This window comes from Apteryx mantelli, chromosome 4 (assembly GCF_036417845.1).
Source record: "Apteryx mantelli isolate bAptMan1 chromosome 4, bAptMan1.hap1, whole genome shotgun sequence".
In the NCBI taxonomy this organism is placed as follows: Eukaryota; Metazoa; Chordata; class Aves; order Apterygiformes; family Apterygidae; genus Apteryx; species Apteryx mantelli.
Genome location: NC_089981.1, coordinates 64,840,576 through 64,856,591, shown reverse-complemented (window position 1 = coordinate 64,856,591; position 16,016 = coordinate 64,840,576). Strand labels below are relative to the sequence as shown.

Below are 16,016 nucleotides of genomic sequence, written 5' to 3'. Positions count from 1 at the left end.
GCAGAAGGACCAACTTTGCTAGGGGTGTAATGATGTGAGGTCCTCTTTTTTGGGGACTGGGTCTAGCGTCCTCTTAGTGGTTTAAGAAATACATGCATTACAAGTCAGCAGCCAGCTTGGAGGTGCCATCTCCCATCTCAAGCCCCTCACAGACCAGATTGGTCCTGCTTAACTGGGTGTTTTCCAGGAGAGCAACTGCTACTCTTCACTGACTGGCATGTCTGGAGAATGCTTCTCATTCAAAGTCTTTGTCACTTGCCAGTTGGAAGCACATCACTGAGAACTGTTGCATTTAGATCAGCTGCTAACAGTTTCCTAACACAGCAGTGGCTTTGCTCTTACCAGGATCAGAGGGGTTTTGATGGGTATTGGACTCCAGGTAGAAGTCTATTTTGGTATGAAATCTTCCAGTAAGCAGAATGATCTCACTCCATTGGCAGGCCATCATCCTCTTCCTGTGCATCTGCTGGAGCTGCCAGCACTAGACTCTTACTCTCCATATTTATAGAGCAATATAAATGTTCTGAACACAGTAAAAGATAAGACTCCAGCTCTCCAAGGAGCTGGCAGTGTAACTCAGACATACAGGAGTCATGGGACAATAACTCAAGTTCAGAGGAGGGCAGGTGTGGTGGAAGAGGAGCTCACAGCAGGGGTCTTTACAACAGAAGGCTGTGAGAAGAAAGAAGCCCTAGCAGCAACAACTTGGTGCAGGGAGCAGGTGTGGGTGATGGGGCCAGTGCGATGTTGGGAGAAACTAAGAGAAGGTGGCAAGGTAAAAAGGCATAAGTACTGAGAAGGAGGACAAGGGGGAATTGTAGGCAACAATACTGCTGTTAAAGAGTGGATGAAAAGCAACCTGACTGGCAGTACTCCATTTCTTTTCTGTTCCCAATACTGAGGAAATGGGAATATTTGCACTCCCTCCTACTCTCCTTCTACTTCTCTGGCTGATGAGAAAGGGAGGGAATGATGTTAATGAATATCATTAGCAGTACTTCAGCTCATCTGCCAGGAAGTGCCAAGGACTGCATTTGACAGAGGAGTTCACTTGCAGCTGAAACTACTCATGCCAGTCAGGGCCTTGCCTTCAGTGGTTAGAGAGAGCATTAGCTCCTGAGAACCATTCCCACACAGTCACAGACAGCCTGGTACTGGGACTGATGCTGTCCACTTGCAGGGCACTGGCTACAGGCATTGCAGGGCTGCCACCATCAGCCCTGTAGAGCTAGCACAAGAAGTGTGAGGTCGTTTTTCCTCAGTGACGGCCAGGACCTGTGTAATGGATCTCCCCCCACTTCATGACATGCTAAGCAAATCCTTACAGTACTGCTCTGTAGTTTACAGTGCCAGTTTGTGGCTTGATGCAGACCCTCACTTGGATGAATATAAGCCTAACAGTGGCAGACTTGCCTTTCTTAGCTATCTTTTGTAGACCTGTGTGCCCCTGTGAAGGGAGATACAGACTACAAGTCAGCAATGTCTCCTTCCAAGTCTGTGTGTGTGGCCTGGGCTGACCTTCCTCCTGCTGATGATTGTGGAAGAGGACTGCAAGGCTTTTTTTTTTTTCTTTTTTTCTCTTTCTCTGGTAATGGGCAATGATTGCCAGACAGAAAGACAACCTTGTCCGGACTGCCCCCCCATCCTGGCTGCATGCCCTGGTTGGGGCTAAGCACTCCTGCTGCCTTTTATTAATCTTCTCCTGGGACAGCGCTATCGGCAGCCCATCAGCGTTCAACATGCCCTCAGTCACTAGCATTAACTCGATTAGGGCAGTGAGGAGTGACTTACAGGGGAAGCTCTTCTCCACAGGCAGTGTTTGCATACAGTGATTGATGCTGATACGTCCTCTAAACACATCCACATTTTGCATTTTAAACAAAGCAATTGCTGTAGAACTGTTTCCTGTCACTCAGGGGGATTTCCAGTGCCAGCAAAAGAATCACCTTTCCTTCTTTAAAATGGCCTCTCTCTTTCCCAAAGAGGACTGTGGAGTGGGATTGACCTTCTGGTCAACGACACCACCTTATGCTTGGAGGGGAAGAGACAAAATCCTGCTGTGTGTCTTGGCCTGTGGAATTGCTTGTGCGCAGTCTGTGTTGGGTGGGCAGTGTGACAGTCACTAGACTTTCCATTAAGAAGGTCACACTTGAATTGGACAGGTAGTCTAAAAACCTCCCATATTTCCTTCAAGTAGTCTTTCCTGGCCAGGTTTCAGGCTCAGGGGGACTCCCACATTGACCAGACTCTGTCGTGGGAATCCAAAAGCTGTCTGGCAACCAGGCATAAGAGCACTGTGTTAAAAAAAAAAAAAAGGAAAAGCTTTCCAAATTGTCAAAAGAAATAAAAGATGATATGCTTTCTTTCAGTTTCTCCCTAAGATTTTATTGGCAGGAGGTGTCCAAGTGAAGTTCTGATTTGGAGGTGGTGTCTTGAGCCACATATTCTTCCTGAAGAGGAGAATGTTCAGAAAGGAACTGGGTGATTATAACTTTTGTTTGGAGGAAAGGCAAAAGGAACAAGATACCATCTGTGGTGAAACTGCTAAGGGAACGCAGCTTGCTTTGTAAAGCAGGCAGTTGTTCATCTTCTTTACTATATCCTAAATGTTTCCTTCTTTCAAAGCAAAAGCAAATTTACAGAGAAAGTAATCCTCTTTGAATAGCACCAGGGACTTGTCTGTAATTTAGACTGCAGAGTTCCTTGGAGCAGACACTAGTCCTCCCCTTTGACTGTGGAGCGCAGAGTTCACTGGCAGGGCTACGTAAATAAAATAATTTATGTAACACTGTCCAGAGCTCCCAGAAGGAACATTTCCTAGAGACTGCCAGTGTGCTTTCTCTTCCAGGTGTTCCTGCTGGTCATAGTTTGCCGCAGTGTGAGGGTTTAACACTTTCAACAAAACTCACAGAGGCCTGTTGCACAGTGTTCCAGTGAGACTCAGAAAAGCTCTTCTGAGGCTTAGCAGGAAACATGTCTGTTTTCACCCTTCTCTGTCATTACTTTCTCATCTTTGCGGTTACTTCAGAGGACTTGAGATGTGCTGCCAGTTGTCCGTTTCATGTCTGAAAACTTTGTGGTTCTGCAAAGCCAGGCACCTTGTTCTTGGGCTCAAGCTGTCTGGCTCCATAGGTGCAGGAGCTCCTCAGAGAAGGTGGCTCTTTCATCTCCTGCCACACCATATTAATTTTGCAAATGTGAGAAGCCCAGCTTTGCAAAAATAACATATTGCCCATGTCTTGTTCTATTTAATATTGTATTTAGATGGTCTAAATGCTCAGCTTTGTGGGCTGGGGGAAATGGCTCTGCAGACTTCTTTTTGTCATTTGCCTGGCAGCTGGTTTCCAGAGGTAATTATAGCTGCTTGGTGCTGTGGTACACCAAACCTCTTGGGGTTTAGTGAGGCATCAGGTGCACTGCAACTCAGAGGCAAGCATAGAGATGCTCCAGTTCCTGGGCCATAAAGGCCATAAGTGTGAGTGATTTGGGGCTAAAGTGAAAGGGAAGTGTTCCAGTGACCTTTTCAGAATTTTTCAGAAATGCAAACAGGGGAATTTAGACCTAAAGAGTTTGTTTGATTAAAAGTGAATTGCATTGCCATCATGTGCATATATGGAAGCCAATGTCTACCCAGAAAAATGCTGGGGTCTGGTTTCTTGGAAAGGAAAATAAAGTCTTAGTAGTCAGGAAAGCTGTTAAGTTACAATGTTTAACAAAATCTAGAATGAAGTTATAACAACAATTTAACTATAGTAGTGTCCAAGTAAACACTGGAGTTAGTTTGATTAAAGTGATCTGGGTAATTGGCATGAATTATACTCTAATGTGTTCATTAATGTTGCTAATTAGTGACATTAGATGCTTATAGAATTAGGTGCTAGAAACATTAAATGCTTAGAAAATTAATATGCAAAGTAGATAAAATAGTAAAGGAACAATTTGGTTCTTTGTTGCTTTCTTCAGGGTGGTGTTTCCAGATGCCAGAGCATGAAGGGGCTTTTAGGTAAAATCTTGCCTTCCCTGATTGAACAGTAAAAACTATTAACTTGTTAACTTTCTACTCAAGTAAACATGTGATTTTCTGGAGTAATTACAGTGCTAGAAATGAACCTACCAAAGTAATGAGTGTTAATTAGGCTCTGTCTAGCAGTCAATAATTACTAGGCAAGAAAGGGTAGGTTTGCTAATATCTATGATGGAATAATTTAAGAAGAAGTACAACTGTAATAGTGTCTATCTGTGCATCTTTGTGGCATGCAGGCTGCAGGCTGGGTGCCTCTGTGCCTCCAGCACAGATTTTTGCAGGATGTGAATGAGAGCTTCTGGGTCTTTCTGATCGGGCTCCCTCTGCCTCTAGCCTCTGATGCTTCCCCATTGGTAGGAATCTAGACACACTGCCTGGCAGCCCCATAATGATCCCACACTGGTTCCTGTCTTCTGCTCCAGGCTCCCCTGTTCCCAGTTCCTTGTATGGAGCTTGCTCTCTATTTATTATTTTACTATTATTGTTTACTTTTCTGCCCCTGCCTTGTCACATCCTGGCTACTTCATCAATAGCTTGACCATATCTTGGCCAGCATCTTTCAAAGGTTGCTGCTTCCTCCCCACTACTTGTTCAGAAAAAGGAGTTATGCTGCAAGACAGAAGTCCTGAATCAGTGGGGAGAGGAAATGGATGGGACTGCTGATTCCATGGGAAACAGTTTCTAGGCACAGGACCAAGACATCTTCTAGATCATTCTTTTCTGTGTGTCTTGCCTAGGAAACTGAAGAAATCGTCGGGTCTTTCTTTCCATCCTAAGGCTCCATCTGGATCAGGCATTATATAAGGGTTCATGTAGAAAACTCATTGCTAAAATGTTCTTACAGGCTGTTGCATGGCTTTTCTCATGGTAAAACCCTATTTGAAGTAGTTTAACTAATTAACCTCCTGGAATTTACAATTCCCTTCTGTAAAGACTGGGACAAGTGAAGGACTGGTGCTGGATCACTAGGACATCAGGCATGATTTTTCACTATTACCTCTTTCTTGTTTAATACCCACAGTGGCAGTACAGTTATTACCTGAATAAATACAAATATTTTGCTTATTTAGCTTTTCCCAGAGCAGCATTAGGTGGATTGGAGGGTGAGGAGGGATTTTCTGTAGGACATAGCCAAACACACAAAAATAATAATGAGAAATGATCTAAGTAGGAGACTTCAGGAGAATCAATAGGACCTTTGAGCTACTGGGGAGTAGTGGAAAGAAGGCAAGGACACTGGAGCAAAATTAAATGAATTCATTGTGCCAGTCTGTTCCTGTGTTTCTAATTTTACTTGGTAATTCAAGCAATTTACCTGGTTTGAAGTAAAGCTCAGTGGTCTGTGACTTCCGAGATCACCCCATCTGCCTTTTTTAGAACAACTTACAGCATTTGCTACCCTTCATTACTTCAGTAGAACAGCTGATTTTAATGAGAGAATTCATGTTTTTAGCAGCTCAGCCACTTTCATCCCAGGCCCCTACAGATCCCTTGAATGTATGTGGTACACTGTGCTGGTGATTTGTTATTCTTCAGCAGTTTGTTCCAGCATCTGCTCTCCTGACACCTCAGTCTCTGAAGGTATATCTCATCTTCATTATTTGGAAAGGGTAATTCTAGGAGAGATGTCTCTCCAGCAGATCTCTCTCCAGTGGAGCCTGGCACAGAGAAGCACTATCTCTTGATGTCTGGATAAGTACTTATCTTTAAGACCTGCTTATCCAAAAGAGGCTTTCTTGTGTAATGCTGCTACACTTACAGCAATCCCTTCTGCATAAAGAAGGGAACTAGGAACAGATGAACTTGGGACCAGTAGGGACACTGTGGCTCACACAAGTGTACACTGATGGAGTTGCATTTTAAAGGTAGCCATAGTTTTTGCCCCTCTGCCTCCTGTCGAGGAGCAGTTCTAGAACTTCCTTATTCTAAATCTAATGATGACCCTCATTCCCTCTGGTTTGTATTCTTTGCTATTGGCTGTCAAAAATGAGATTTGGGGCAATGCATTGAATTCTGCAACTGAGTAAAAGAGCATTTTAGAGAACGCTGTGTGGGTATGGGGAACTTTGTTGCTGATGGAGAAAAAAATCTTTCAGCTTTTCTGTTGGCTAAGAGTGCAAGGCTCTGCCTGTCTTGTACAGATGGACTCTTCCCTTCCCCCTAATTATTACTGTCCAATCTGGAAGAACATGAAGGAAAAGCACATAGTAAGTGCCTGTCACCCCTCATGTACGTGGGACTCTGATTAAGTTCACTGATGTTTAAGCTCTGAATTGACACATTCTCCCTTTCTCTTTCTATTTTTTCTTCCCTTTCCTTTCCTGCATGTACTTGTAACCCAGGAGAAATCTCCAAAGACTCCCTCTAGGAACAGAAGGAACAGAGCAGCCATACTGAGGGTTCGAGTGACGAACAAGATGACATTAGTATTTTCCATTGTTAATGGTTCCATCTCTCCTTCTCTGCCAGGGGCATGCTGGCAGAGTACACATTTGTGTACTCTACTCTTACTGATGCAAGGGTTGATTGGGAATGTAGGGCAAAAATGGCATGTCCATGCCAGGCAGATGAGCAGGAAACAGGCAATATAGCTAGTTATGACAACTAATTAGAAAGGGAACAAACTGTGTCATGTTTTTTTTGTTCTGACCCACTTCTATCACTCTTTTCTCCTTGGAGGCTCAGAATGCATTTGAAGTACAAAGGCAGTGGGATCCTTCTTAGCCATGAGAAGGAATCCTTCCTACTCATGAGAAGAGATCCTGCAGAAATAAGCAGGTTCCTGGGGAGTAGACTGGGTCTGCCCCTTCCGTTAAGAAATGGTGGTTGAGGAATGGAAGGGAGAAGGGTAACTGAGAGAGATGATTATTTAACCTGTTTAGCAGCAGTAACTGTGAAGTGTGAAGCTAACTGCAAAGGGTCTTTGAATCCTCAGCCAAGTCTGTAGTACAGAGACACTGCTGAACATTCTGTGTGAGCTATCACTATATTTATTGTATTTTTCCTCTCCCTTTTGTTTTGGAGGCACTGTGCGTTCCCAGCTTGCTGGGTAGCCAGTTACCTGATGTATGTTCATGAAAGAGATTATCTCATTTCTCAGTCGTGGCTGAGAGGTCACCAGGATGCTTTCCTGAAGGACATCGCGACAGCTCTTCTCACCTTGTGAAACATTGTCCCAATTCAGGTTATCCCTACTCCCTTGGGATATCACAGCTGAATTGCAACCACTCATAGCCCAGACAGGGTCTGTTGCAATTTCTATTCTTTGGCTCTTTTGATCTTTGAATAGAGTAGTGCATATCTGCCAGACAAAGAATTCATGCTGTGGAGGGTGCAGGGCCAGACTCAGTGAAAAGGGCATTTGCTGTGATGACCTTTGTGAGAATAAATGAAATCAACGGAGTATGGAACCCAGTACCAAGGAGGTGACAGGACTTGTAATTAGCCTGGTATTTCACTGACAGCTTGGGGATAATTTAATCAAGATGTTCATAATTATGATAGCAAAGTTATAATTTTTCTAAACCCAAAACATTTTATTTGCCTATCTATCTACTGCGGTTTTGTTTATCCCTTACTCATTTCCAGTTGACAAACTACACTGGGACATAAGGTAGTCCAGCACTTTCTTTTCCTTTTGAAAAGGTGGTCTCTTAAGAAATATAGCTTTGGAGTGTATGTCCTGGCTTGATTCTCTTCTTTTGACTACATTTTCTCTAATGTTTACATTCCTTGGCTTGTTTAGAAGGTGTTTATCATTTATTCATAAAATGTTTCTTCTTTCTGTGATCACTGAGTGTGAACATGGTACTGTGTTTGTAATTGCTATAACTAATTTGTGTTAACAGCTATCTGGCCAAATAGACACAGCCTCATGAGTATGCTGCTTTTCTGGTTCAGCACTGTCAACGCCATGTGTCGCTGCGTAATACCCTACTGCATGGCCTTGCTGACTTATGCAGGCAAGATTCTGAGGCTTTCTTGAGTTGCATAGTGGAGCATGAAGTTAGCATGGTATTTCACTGGAGAGGCAGGTTTGGCATAGTTTGTCTAATTAACTGAACTGCCATGATCTAGTCTGACTGTGGCCTGTGTGTCAGGCCTATATGTGGTTCCTGTCTGCATACACAACCCTGAGAATGTAAAGGAAGGATAACTTGGCCCAAATGCCAGTATCAATCAGTGCCACTTTGCAAATGCCCTCCTCTAACCCTCTCCTTGATGTGGTGAATGCCCCTTCTGTTGCGCTGTATTCCTTGCAGGACTGCAATGCCAGGAAGTCTTAGCAGAAATCCAGCAATGGGAAACAGTAAAAATTCTTGACCAGGATGATCCTCCATCCAAGTGAAAGACATCCAGAAAAATGAGCTGGCTGCTAGCCTTGGGGGGGGGGGGGGGGGGCTGGTTTTCAAGAGCTGGAGCAGACTATCCCATGAGGGGCCTGCAGCAGCTCGGTGTGGTCAGCTGGCACAGGGGGCTGAACGCTCCCTGAAGGTCTCCTCACCTGCAGGGGCACTGTGCCAGAAACAGGAGAGGAGGACAGAGGCAGTGGGAGAGAGAGAGGCTATCTAGTAGTGAAAAAAAACAAAACGTCAAAGATTAGCCAGGGCTACAGACTAGGTCATAGCATGTGCCTGATTATGAGAAATCATAAACCTGTGGTGGAAAGAAGAGATGGGAAGAAGCACCAGTAGCAATATAGGTTTTTCTGTAGCTAGAAAAAGAGTCACAGATAGAAGTGCTCAGGGGAGTGACAGAGCTGGGGATAGCACCCAGCAAAGATAATGAGCACATTAATGCTGTTCCTGTGAGCATCACTCCCTTGGGGTACTGCTGAATTTTTATGCTTTGTTAAAAAAAAAACAGTGAGGGAAATAAGCGATTGCCCCAAGCTTGGTTACAGGGATTCATTAGATTGAATCATATCTGGTGAAATTATATTTCCTAAGCTTGATCCAAAGGATCATTGGTTTGCAGTAGCATAAACCACTAGTGAAAATATAAACAAGAATTTGGTAAATGTGTTTGAGTTTAATAATGTAAATAGTAATAGAAAATTACTTGCAGAGGTGACTGCTTTCGTGTTGCAATGGAAATGAATTTACAATGCTGGAAATGTAATTATTGAAGGTGATTATAATTTTGGCTTCAGTTGGATCATTTTCCTTCCAAATATAACACTCTTCACCCCAGTGAGATTATTCATAACCTGTGTATTGCACTTGACTTAATTGGCATATGGTGTAAATTAACCCCTCTCAAAAACATGATTTATGATGTGCTTTGTTCTATGTGATCTAGTAAATGCAACCTTGTTTTGTGTTGATTTTTTGCCAATTTAGGCAAAGTGATTTCAGTTTGCTCTGTCTTGGCTTTTCCCTATCTATCTGATCACTGTCCTGCCTTTTATTATTCAACAATTGCAGTTACATTGGGGATGTGTGATAAAGCTTATTGAAAATGTAATGCCAGTTTCTTGAAATTAGAGAGCAAAACATATAATAATTTCATTCATCAAAATGATGCATTTGATTCAAAGACTTTTTTACAGAAAGGTAAATATGTTGTTTTTAAGCATTTGGAAAAGAAAGAGTTTGGTATTTCTGAATTAAGAGAGATGTGATTTCTAAATAGAAATCAAGTTTTTATAAGAAGGAATACATTAAAAATCTCTATTTAATACATCAAGGAATACATTAAAGTTCTTTAGTTTTTAAAACACTCATTTGTACTATAATAAAGGGATTGTATCAGATAAAGTACAAGGTGCCTTTTGAATTCCCTCAGTTTCACATGGAAGAAAGAAAGAAAAAAGATTTGCCGGGGGAAAGGCTACATTCATGTAAAGGAGGAAGGATTCTGATCTGTTATTGTTATTATTGTCAGGAAGAAATGGTTTAAATGGGCTAATCATCTTGTTTGTAAGCTATTTTGAAGATAAATGTGAACGACAGTAGTGCTGTGAATGAAAGTCTAACTAAGACACATGGGAACTGTGGCTATGTTTGTGTGTAGATAGATACAGAAAGAGAAATGTATATCTATCTGCTATTATATCTGCGATAGGGACTAGGTTTTATACTTGGTATTAAAGCATCTAGTTCAGGTGGTGCAAAGCAGCCGTTTGCCTTTCTCATTACCATGTTTTCTTAACATAATTGGTGCAGTGCGTACCTGGTGAAGGGGTAGGGCTGGCAGGTATCCTTCAGCCTTGAAAAAAAATGACTGAACGTGAAACTGAGAGAGACCTAGAAGATCAAGAATGGTAGGGAAAAGTGAGCGTGGGACTGGTTTTTGTATCTTCTCATACCAAATGTAGGAGCATGAAATGGAACTAGCTAATGGCATGTTCAGAACAAGCGAAGGAGATGTATTTCTTCAAGCAATGATCCATGGAACTCACTGCTGCAGGGTGCTGTGGCTGCTGCAGGGCGCTGTGGCAGCTGAATGCTTGTAGTGGTTGAAAAAGTGGTGGGACAAATTCATGCGAGAAAAATTCATCAAGGGTTATTAAATACAAAGCCTTCATCTCTAGCTCAGGAAGTCTTTGAATCTTAAATTGCTGGGAGACATAATGGTATCTCCTTGCTGTGTTTTTATATTTTTACCTGCTCATCTGCTGTTGTCCACTTTAGGAGAGAGGGTGCTGGCCTAAATGGGCCTGTGGTCTGAACCAGCTGTTTCTCGGTGTGCTGTGTGTGCTGACAAGCCTAATCATTATGAAGTTGTGAAATAACTCAGTCTGGGGTTTCACGAGAGAGAGAGGGTTGCTGAATACATTCAGCCAGTGTCAACATGTGACTGGTTAGATTTAAGAAGGGCTCAGTGTATGAGGCACTGAAGTCTTTGGCAATCTGTGATATATCAGGGCAGTTGTTGTCTGTCTTCTCAGTCTTCCTCACAAACCATCTGTTGAGCCTGTGGCCAGTTCTGGTCTTTTCTGTGACTTCACTCCAGTTTATCATCATTTGGCTGCTGTTACTCTTATAGCTGAAAACTGTTTTCTAGCCTTACCCAGCCCCTGTGAAAGGGAGTGCCCGAAGACCAGAGCTATGATGGGCCTCTCTGTTGTGGGCTGTTATGTTTTGCTGAACCATTCCTGTGCTTTCTAAGCCCAAGTCTCATTAGCTACTTATCAGCCTCTGTCTTTTCCAGCCACCCCAGCACATTCCTAGGTTAGTCCTCCTGTTACTGTTTTTCTAGTGTTTCCTTCAAAGCTCTTCTGTAAGGGAAATGTCAGGTTGCCCTCAGCTTCTGCCATTGCTTGGTATGCTTACCATAAAGAGTCACCTTTTTTTTTTTTTTTCCATAGCATGATTGAGTAATAGTAAGAAAAGCCTAGAAAAAGCAGAAGGGTGACCAGAAAATGTAAGGCAGGCAGCTGCCACTTCAGAAGTAAGGGAATGAGGAGCGCTTAAGTGGGATCCTGAGTCTCCATAACCCTCTTGCTACCCTCACTGACCCATAACTCTGACAGCTCCAGGTGCCACATAAACTTTTCAGAACCCCTAAATTACTGCCTTTCTGAAAGCCATAAATTGACAGTTCCTGTGCTATATTTAACCTAAAGTCATGATTTCTTCCTATCGTGGCCAAATCCAAACCTGCTGTGAGCTGGTACAACATTCAGAGAAGGCTGTGGGCCTAATTTAATCATCATGTAAAAAGTAGTTCAATTCTATATAAGAAGGGTAGAGGAAGCTGGTCAGAAAACAGACATGGTCCATAACATCTGTCAGTGGCTGCCAGCATGTAGGTAGCTATGGGCACCCTGGAGTGCAGTTAGCCTGCAGTGCTGTGTGCACAGTGTGGTGAGGGAGGCATTAGATGTAGGTTGGGCAGGGGGGAGAGAGAGGGAGAGCGAGAGAGAGAGAGCACACAAGTGTGCAAGTGAGCTTGGAAAGGGATTGAGTTGGTTCAAAGATAGAGCTTGTCACAGACAGAGGTAGTGGTGACTGTGGGGCTGGGGGGGGGTAGCCGTTGTAAGTGTAGAAAAATCTTGTCATGCTTCACCTCCCTCCCCAGCACTGCACTCTTTTTTTTTTTTCATTCAAGTCCCTTTCTATCCCATGACCTTTCCTACTACCCACCACTGCTTCAGCCTCTTCCTCCACCTTCTGAATGCAGGCTGATGAGAGGCCTCTTAGTTGCTTGGTTTACAGACATCATCCCAGTGAGTGCCAGTGCCTGGAAGGAGGACCTTGGCAGTACTGAAGAGATGAGGCCTATGAAGATGGCACTGCATACACAGCATGCGATGCTGTCTATGCTCAATGGAAAATCGAAGGTAGAATAAAAGCCTGGGGTCCTGCCCCAAGCACCACAGCATATTGCCTGTTGCTTCCTTGGCGAGGACGTACGATTGCCATCCTGCATTGCTTGATCACCAGATCAATGCAAATGCCATGACTTCAGCAATTGCACCCACTTTATAAACACAGGACAGCTGCTGTAATGCTTGCTACACTCTTGATGTCACTGTTGGGTTTAAGCCAATGGTCTATTTTATAATTAGAGATTTTGTTTTTCACTGGAACAACATCAAGGTTTTTCTCATCACTAGCTCATGTTTATTCCTTGCACCAGTGACATGCAGGATGCAGGAGAAAATGGGTAAGGGGAAGAGACAGGTCAGTCCATGCCAGATACCGACTACAGGGCCCACCTCACCAGTCCTCAGCAATGTTAATCTCACATAAACTCACAGCAGAAGTCTGTTGGGAATATTTTTTCCTGGGGGAAAAGAACAAAATGAGTGCTTCTGAGTAACAGGGGCTGGCCTCCCCTGCCCTCCTGCAGCATGCACAATCAGTGCTTACCCCTACCCCAGCCCCTGTGTATCCCCAGGAGTGAAAGAGCATTTCATAAACACAATAAACATTACTCTGTCTGGGTTAGTTTTTACTTATCTGTGTTTTATTTCCTGTTTTGTTTGAAATGACCTGTACCACAAGAATACAATTTATTTATTTAACATTTTTTTTCTTTTTTTAGGAGCAGATAATAGTTGAGTGAAGTAGATGCTGTTTATTTCACTGACTGTCTATAACTCCCTGCATCATTCTCACAGACTCTGTCTCTCTGGCTTCCCCATATAACCCAGCCACAAGAATAACAGAGTGGCCTTTGGCCATATGATTGATTATAGCTTGTGGCTATAAAGTGGAAGCTCTTTTTCTCAGCTCCAGTTGGTAAGAAAAGCTCAACAAGTTGCATTCTAGGGTCTTTCTCAATGACGTTCCCCTCTAATAGCTGCTTACACTTTTCTGGTGCAGCATGTTTTATTTTATATGTTTGTAATACTTTAAAAAAATGATGACTTAGCTTATAAAGAGAAAAATAATGCCCCCTTAGCATGAACAATGCTGCAAGAATCTGATTGTTGCGGGGGAGTTTCCTGTAGCTTCACAGTTTTGCTGCGAGGTATAATGCCCAAGTTCCCCAGAAACCCAGTCCTGTGTGGTATTTTACCCTTTCTTTTAATTGATCCCCATGAAATTTGTTTTGCATTACAGGCCGGAGAATGCTGTTCCCAGAGGAGAATGTGCCCAAAACAGAGGAGCTGGTCATTTGGGAAGAATTGCCTTTTGTAGTTGCTGACAGGTATGTGGTTTCTGTTATCTGCACATGCAAATCAGGGGCTAGAGATGCTTTTATTATAGTTGCTGGATGTGGGCTACATGCTTATTCATTGTCACTGATACACTTACCTCTGCAGCTTTGCTTTTCTTTGCTTTGAGTCACAGAGCCCATTTGTGTCCCAAGGGCTAGACTCCATGATCTTTTGCCCCACATAGAAGGACTCTGACTCTGTGACTCCTATATTATGAATGAATGGCGTAACCAGCACTGGTGCTCAGACCCCTTTTCCTAGTTCATGTCTCAGTTTTTACATTCTCAGACCTTTTTATAAGCGATTATGAAGATTCAAAGACCTAAACAGTTGCTGAAGCCCCATTTCCTACTTTAAAGTGCACTGAGAGGACTGGACTAAGATAATGTTTCCCTTCTCTGCAAGCTCAGCTCACTATCTAGCTGGCCATCCATGCTCCTCAGTTGCGGCAGCATGACTGTACTAGTGATGTGCAGCAGATCAGAGTAACTGGGAAGAGAAGAGATGCATGTCATTCCTGCACTTGCCTGAAGGGCCAGAGAGACCTCACTTGGTTCCCAAGTAAAAATGGTACAAGCCTTTTAGGGGTTGATGCTAAGCATGTGTTTCTGTCCCAGTTCCTGGGGAAGAGTTTACATTCCTTGCTTAAAGAGAGTAATATATGCTGATTTTTGCCTGGTTCAGTTACCATCCTATTTCAGAAGAAATGCAAATAAGTCTTTCCGGGCCTATTATCTTCAAGCAATGGTGGATACCCAGATAAGGTCCAAGGTTATGCAGCTATAATGGAGAAAGAGGGTCCTTTACCTCTTTCTCAGACAGTTTACACAGTTCTATGTGCTGATTATTCCCACTTAAGGAGGGAAGAGGCAGGAAGACCTGGAAAAAACACTTTTCATGTTTTTCATATTGTTCTGCTAAGGCAAGAGTTGCCTCCATATGATAGCCCTACTCTAACCAGCCAGCAATCACTGTGAACTAAAAGCTAATTCAGCAGCTCTCCTTCATAATCACTTTTTGCAGTTTGTTCTCCTTCCTGTTCTAGAAAGCAGGCCCAAGCTCAAATGCAAACAATCTGGAATAGTCATTCTTTTTGTTTTTTCTAAATGACCATGAACTTTCCTGCCAAGGCCCAAAAGTAGTAAGAATTGCTTCTCAGGGTCTTTTCAGCCTAGTTTGGGACAGCTTTCTTTGCACAGCAATGAGGCAGGACAGGGCACAATGTGCTAGGTCTGCGCTAGGTGAGACTCAGCAGGGACACAACAGTGGTGCAGTGAGTCCAACTTACATGCCATAGCACAGCCCAGCATGTTTATGAGAGTATTTGTGCCACAGTCAGAAAGACTTGCCAGGTTGCCACACATGGCAAGCTGGCTCTACAGCGCTGGCTTGCATTGCTCTTTGGCCCCTCACAGTCACAGATGGGTATGGCAGTTGTGAGCACAACCAAAAGCTTCTCCCTTTCTCTCCAGCTGCCTCTGGGAGGAAATTGGGGGAGAAGCACAAGTACCTGTTCAAAGCACAAGGCTACTGCATCATTGCTCCTGCTATGAGCGTGAGAACAATCGCAGGTCCCGTGTGCCTCCTGCCCCTTTGGTCTCTGTTGGTTTTCTAAAGTGCCTGAAGCAAGACTGAATTATTTTATCAAGTGAGTACAAAATGGGTGAGAACAGCTAGGTCTGTGTAGTGTAAGGATGACTTGGAGGAGACTGAACTGAACTAGCTCAAGTACCAGAGTGGGCTCACTACAACAGCCAAGAGCTAAGCATCAGCTTGCCCAGCCTCTCAGTTAGCATAGGTTTTGTTCTGTAGCACCAACAGCCCTGCACAGTGATACATTCTGCTCTGGTAGAAAATAAGCACCCAGCATCTCCCTGATCACACACCTCAACCCTGGTTTGGAAGGCTTCCTGCTAGGGGGTAAGTTACTCATCTGCCACACCACCTTTCCCCCCAGGCTGGCCAGGAAGGGATGGAAATGGGGGTGGGGTGAGGGGTAGAGAGCCAGTAGTGTGTTGCATCTCAAATGTAGATCAGAGCCCGTTTTTCCCCTCTCCTGCCATTTCACCGACCACAAAGCTGACAATACTTTCAGGTTTCATCAGCTTAGGCTGGCTCAGAATTAAGTGACCTAGAAAATAAAATCACTGAATGCCAACAGCCATTTTTGTCAGTCACCCAAACTCCCCTCTGGCTATTGAGAATGCAGCGCTTCTGGCTTAGGCAGCAGATCTAAACCAGGGCTTGGATACAGCAGGAACCTGGTTACGTGAGAGGCGCAAATAAACATTCCCCTACCTCTTCTCCCCCACATCCCGCCTCGAGATCAGGTCTACAGTTTTCTGTCAGAGAGAGAGAGGGCCTCTTACCAGGCCCAGG

At 43.7% G+C, this 16,016-nt stretch overlaps 1 long non-coding RNA gene across 6 annotated transcripts in view; it reads left to right on the top strand.

Moving 5' to 3' along the window:
• LOC106482882 (uncharacterized) overlaps positions 1 to 16,016 on the top strand; it is a 187,476-nt gene that overhangs the window by 120,657 nt on the left and 50,803 nt on the right. For 4 of the 6 annotated variants that reach the window (XR_010884195.1, XR_010884197.1, XR_010884196.1 and 1 more), the window contains one exon: positions 13,540 to 13,627. This is a non-coding gene — a long non-coding RNA (uncharacterized lncRNA). Of the gene's footprint in view, positions 1 to 13,539; positions 13,628 to 15,109; positions 15,286 to 16,016 lie in introns of all 6 variants that reach the window. The other 2 variants (XR_010884198.1, XR_001292256.2) reach the window with 1 other exon arrangement.